Genomic DNA, 6331 nt, shown 5'->3' on the forward strand with positions numbered 1-6331 from the left:
GATTAAGTTTTAATCTTGATTGTGTAATGCTTGCTTGCCTTATTGATCTTTTTGGTTATTTGGTTTGCATGATTTGTTACCTTGGTGAGAGAGAGGTCGCCGTTAGGGGTTAGAATCTCAAGATTGAAGAGGGTTGAGAGGGTGAGTCGTGAGATAGTGAGCATCCCTTTCCCCTCGATTGGTGTATTCTATCTTCAGTTCCTTAAGCTCTATGCGACCATATTTGGTGTGAGGCGTGAGATTGAGAGATTTCTCCCTTGAGGGACCTTGTAGGGGGTTAGGATCCTTGGCAGGGAATTAGGGTTGGATCAATCTTTAGGAATCGGATACACCTCTTGGAATCCCTAGAGTGCTTTTGCGGTCGTATGTGGTGTGAGGTGTTGAGATTGAGTGATTTCTCCATCGGGACCTCGTGAGGGGACTAGTATCGATGATCGGGAGGCCGGATCGATTATATTTTGAGTTTCCACGACTTAACACTCATCATAGAAACACTTTGCTTATCCGGTACCTAATACCTGAATCCTAGGGGAGCATTACCCGAATACCCCACTTTTAATGATTGAGATCTCCATCCATTTAACCCTTGCATATTCGTCTTCGGTATTCATTTCTTCGCACATTAGATCACCACACCTTTCCATTTATCATTAGGTTAGAAAGCAGAGAAGAAGTTAGTACTAGTAGCCCTGTTCCCTGTGGATTCGACTACCCGACTCACCGGGTATTTTATTACTTCGACACCCGTGCACTTGCGGTTTACACGCATATACGGACGCGTGTCAATTAGAGATTTGAAGATCCAAGCATGAATGATTTGAGATCATGCTTAAAGATATTGAACGCTAAACTTGGATAAGATGAGATCAAGTTTAGTAACAATATTTTCATGAGTCAAACGAAGATCATTTGGGAAGACCAAACTTAAACCAAGTTTGGAAAAAAGATCGGGAGATCTTCGGTGACCATCTTTGGTGAGATGGTTGCGTGTGTGACACGGCGTCCGAGATATCGTGTAAAAGCGCGAGGTGCGCAGGGTGTCGAGTAATAATTACCCGGGTGAGGTGGGTGAGTCGAGATCCATAGGGGAGCAGGGGCTACTAGTACTAACTTCTTCTAGCTTTCTAACCTAATGATAAATGGAAAGGGTATGGTGATCTAATGTCGAAGAAATGAATCTGAGAGCGAATATCCGAGGGTTAAATGGATGGAGATCTCAATCGATAAAAGTGGGAGTGATTCGGGCGATACTCCCGTGGGATTCGGTGATTAGGCTACGAATAAGAAAAGTGTTTCTATGATGAGTAAGATTAAGTGGTGGAAAATCAAATGTATCGGATCCGGCCTCCCGATCACCGTCTAGTCCCCTGCGAGGTCCCGATGGAGAAATCGCTCGATCTCGACACCTCGCACTATGACTGAAAGCACTCTGGGATTCAAGAGTTATATCCGATTCTAAGATTGATCGAGCCCTAATTCCCGGGACGGATCCTAACCCCTACAAAGGTCGGCGGAGAAATCTCTCAATCTCACGCCTCACGCCAAATATGGTTGCATGGAGCTAAGGGAGCGGAGATAGAGATACACTCAGATCGGAAGGGAGGGGGACGCTCCACTATCTCATGACTCACCCTCTCAGCCCTCTTTTAACCTGAAGTTCTAACTCTAATGGAGACCTCTCTACATCAAAGTAACAAATCATGCAAATCTAATCAACCACAAGGATTAATTAAACAAGCAAGCAATGAAAATACAAGATTAAAAACTTAATCAAACTCCGGATTAAATAGAAACACTAAAGCAAATCCACAAAAGATGAGAATCCTAGGGTTCACAAGCCCAAATACCCTCTAGGGTTTTAGCTCTCCATGGAGCAACATACAAAACACACCATCAATGAATGAAAGTACATTAAAACCATAGAAATAAACCCCCTTATATATGAACTGGGTGTTGCGACATCTAACTTTGGAAGGTGTCCAAGTTAGGAAGCCACGGAGAATTGTAAAAGAGAAAGGTTTATTTGGACGTCGGTGCGTCTATATAAGATATCCTGCTTGAAGATTTAGGATGAGGCACAAGTGAGAGACCCTTCTGTGAGGGTTGAGGAGAGTGGACATCGGGCAATCTTAAGAGGGTATTCTTTGTCTTGAGTGAGAAAGGGAGTGTTGTACTCTTTATTCTATCACCTCTTTTAATGGATTGTTTCTCCGGGCTTGGCCCCCAGATGTAGGCAAAATTGTGTCAAACTGGGTATCCAACTTGTGTGTCTTCTTTCTCTTGCTTGATTGTGTGTGTGTGTGTGCTCCATATTCTTGTGAGTTTTTGAATAACTCTCTTAAACACACTAACCCACCGGAACTATCAAGTGGTATTACAGCTTGGTTGCCATTGTGTGCTTTGGTTTCAAGGCTGGCGAGGTCCAAGTAAGTTCCTGCGATGGCCGCAAGAGAGGGAGCATCCGTCACACAACCACCGCTACTCAATGGTTCCAATTATCCTTATTGGAAAGCTCATATGAAGGCATTCATCAAGTCTCTTAATGAGAGTCCGTGGACGGCGATGGAAGGAGATTGGTCTCCTCCGATTAAAGAAGATGCCAAGAAGAATGAAGTCAAGAAGAAGAAGTGCAACTAGAGTTTTGAAGATACAAGGATAGCTAATGCAAATTAGAAGGCTCTCAATGCTATATTTGGATGAGTAGATGAAAATCAATTTAAATATGTTGCAACATGTGAATCGGCAAAGGAAGCTTGGGACATCTTTTAAAGAATACATGAAGGTACGAATCTTGTATGTATCTCAAAACTTCAAATGTTAGCAAGTTGGTTTGAGAATCTCAAGATGGAGGAAGATGAGACTATTGTTGTTTTCAACGCCAAACTGATGGATATGGCAAACCAAGCTTTTTAACTTGCCAAAAGATACTCCAATGAGAAGCTAGTCCAAAAGACTTAGATCGCTACCAAAGAGATATGAAGCAAAAGTAGCAGCAATAGAAGAAGCTCGAGACATCAAGACCATGCGATTAGATGAATTGATGGGTTTACTCCAAGCATATGAGATGAACCCGAAGATGGACAGAAAAGAAGAATGGATGACGATGAAGATAGAAGCTGAGATACAGAAGATGTTGCAACAGGCAGAGTTACAACAGGAAGATGACTGTGAAGATGAAATTGAACTATTGTTCAAAAGGCTACACAAGATGTTCAGTTAATACCAGACAAGGAACAAAAGATTCCAAAAAGAAAACTCCAAGGAAGAAGAGAAGAAAGATGAAGAAGACCATAACAAGAGAAGCAGAAATATAAAGTGCTGAGAATGTGGTGGCATTGGCCATATTTGAAGTGAGTGTGCCAATACTTTGAAGAAAAATAAAAAGTCACTTAAAGCCACTTGGAATGATGAATCAAAAGGAAGCCTGGAAGACGACGAAGAAGCAGCAGAAGGTCTGACTAGCCATTATATTGGTTTTCTTGCAGTATTTTCCAATAGAGCTAAGGGTGTTGTAAATGGTGTTGCAATATCAGAAACAACATCTGGTGACAGTAACAGTAATTGTGAAGAGATAAGCGAGAAAGATCTTTTTGTTGGGTATGAAATGATGCTGAAGAAGTTTGACAAGATAATCATGAAGAACAAACGTCTTGAGGAAGAAAAAGAAAGCATTCAAAAGAAGTTGGTTGTATGTAAGAAAAAGTTGAGTCATGCAGAGAAAGCTATTGATTCCATTAACAAAGGTAAAGCCAAGCTTGATGAGATACTATCAGTTGGAAGACCAAGTAAAGCCTGACAAGGTATTGGGTATGTTGGAGAAACATTGAGAGTCAAGAAAAATGATTTAGGAGTAGTCTTTGTTAAATCAAATGCTCAACAAAATAAAAAAGTAAAGCAAAACTAGATGGAAAGAAGTCAAAGAGAAGATGTCTTTGTCAAGCCTAATCAACAATCAAAGAAGCAAGACGAAGTCTAGAAGAGAAGTCCTTACTTGTTTTTATTGTGGAGAAAGTGGCCATACCCGACCCAAGTGCAACAAGTTAAAAGATGATTTGAAGAATGGGAAAATCATTAGATATGAGCAAAAAACTATTAGAAGAAATATCAGAGGAAAGATGATGGTGATCAAGAAGATATGGATCAAAAAGGATGACAGGATGAAAGAAGGCTAAGTAAACTCAAGTGCCGAAATGAAGAAGATAGATGCAATAAAAAATCATGATGTCAGTTACAATCATAAAATTGTTGTCTGAGTATCTCAAAAGTCAAATTTTGGGAAGACACACGTTTGGGTGAAAGGCTTTGAACCTCCATGATTATGTTTTTCTTCAAAAAAAAAAATAATAAATGAAGGAAGGAAAAAGAAATATATAAAAAAATTGAAAAAAAAAACAAATCTTGGAGGAAAATGAATTTGGTGCTTATAAAAGGCAGTTAAAAGAGTAATGTGAACAAATGCCTAGTTGGTTACAACTTCCCAAAAATAAAAATGGGATCTTTCTTTTCAAATCCCAAATCTCAGAAGAAGCAAAGAAAGAAGGGAAACTAAGATGAAAGTGAAAAGTATAGCTCATAGAGTTCCAAAGAAGTAAGAAAAGGCTGGCAAATCATCACAAACCATGGAGAAGGCTGATGTCAGAAAGAGTTCTTCTCCTGAAGCGTCAAAAGATTTATCCATGGTGATTGTTCCATATGTGGCACCAACTCCTTTAAAAGAAGAAGCACCATCACCTATTAAGGAAGAGCGAAGAGATCCCATGGTATGGTTTTCCAAACATCTACCAGAATTGTTCAAAGAATAAAGAAAGGTTGGAGAATCAAATTTAAGGAAGAGATCATCCAAGGTATTCCATATGGATGGATGTCAGATGCATTTCCTAGAATCTTCAAGAAAGGAGAGAAGAAGAAGATGGAAGTTCAAAGAGAAGGACCTTAAATGATCAACCCGGAAGCTAGCAAGAAGGATGGAACAACTGCTACATCCGAAATAGAAACTTAAGCAAATCAACGTAAATAGATGAAACGCCTGAGAGTTCACATAGTTTAGACAATATTCCTTTGCAGGTTAAAGAAGATTGTGTCAACACTCTGGAGCCAAAAGAAGAATGTAGTGAAAAAGTCCAGAAGAAAATCATTCTCGAAGTTGAAGTTGAAGAATAAGCACCTAGTCCAAGGCCAATGAAGAAGAGCAAGAAGTCAATAAAGAAGAGAAAAGAAAAAGGCATCTACTCCACGCAAGGGCAAGAAGAAGAAAATTGGCAAAGATTCTAAAGCACTCGATTGAAAGAAATTCAACCTAAGTGAATTCATATTTTAGAACATAATACTAATGTCACAGTTCCTGTTGCAATATGGGATACAACAAGCCAAAATAGTAACTACTCTCAAGAAGTCGAAGAATTCCAAGAAATTATTTTCATTTAAGAAAAGGATAGGTTTGTCAGTTGCTAGAGTGTCACCATACCACCATTTGCAGAAGAAGATGAAAGCTTAAGCCCCAACATTGAAGAAGAACATGAGAAGCTCTTGAAGGATCAACTAAAAGACCTTGAGAGACGACAAAGAACTCTTTTTGCAGAATTGATACTCATTACAAAGCAAAAGCAGACTATTTAAGAAGTTCTTAGGAGGTTTGTCATGAAGGGGGAGTTTGTTCAACTACCAGTCCAGAATATAGCGGGGTTACTCAAGGAAGTTACAACCTGATTTGCATCAGACAGCAGAAGCACCGCATCAAAGCTCAACTTCAAGCTATCAAGCAGAAGCAAGTGAGAGCTTCCAGTAGTAACCCAGCAACCTAGGGGGAGTTCAAGCTACCACTTTGCCATGATCTGACACAAAAGGGAAGATAGTTGTATCTACTGATTTTTTATGTTCTGTCAAGTTGTGTGAATAATTTCATTTTTTATGTTGTTTGTCTGACTGGACTGATTTAGGTTTCTGGTTTGTATTGTGATAATCTCTAGTTGGTTGTTCTTCGTTTATGTGATGTTCATTACAACAACTAGATACTATAATAGTCATAAAGTCATATCCAGTTGTCAGTACATGTTGTAACAGGATGTTGTAACAGGCACCAGTCTAACAAAAGCAGAGTCAAGAAGGTTGTGTCAAATAATGCCGAAGGGGGAGATTGTTAAGTCTGATGACATGGATTGGCATTATATAACAAGCCAAGAAGTAACATGGCAAAGAAAGATGATGTGGCAATGATGACTTGGAAAAAAGGAGTGACTAGGATGATGATGTGGCTAATGCTTGGTGTCATGGCATGAGAAGATACAAGAACCAACAGATCATGATGGAGACTATGTTTAGTGATTTTCCTCTC

The sequence above is a fragment of the Dioscorea cayenensis genome, chromosome 19, assembly GCF_009730915.1.
Source record: "Dioscorea cayenensis subsp. rotundata cultivar TDr96_F1 chromosome 19, TDr96_F1_v2_PseudoChromosome.rev07_lg8_w22 25.fasta, whole genome shotgun sequence".
NCBI classification, from domain to species: domain Eukaryota; kingdom Viridiplantae; phylum Streptophyta; class Magnoliopsida; order Dioscoreales; family Dioscoreaceae; genus Dioscorea; species Dioscorea cayenensis.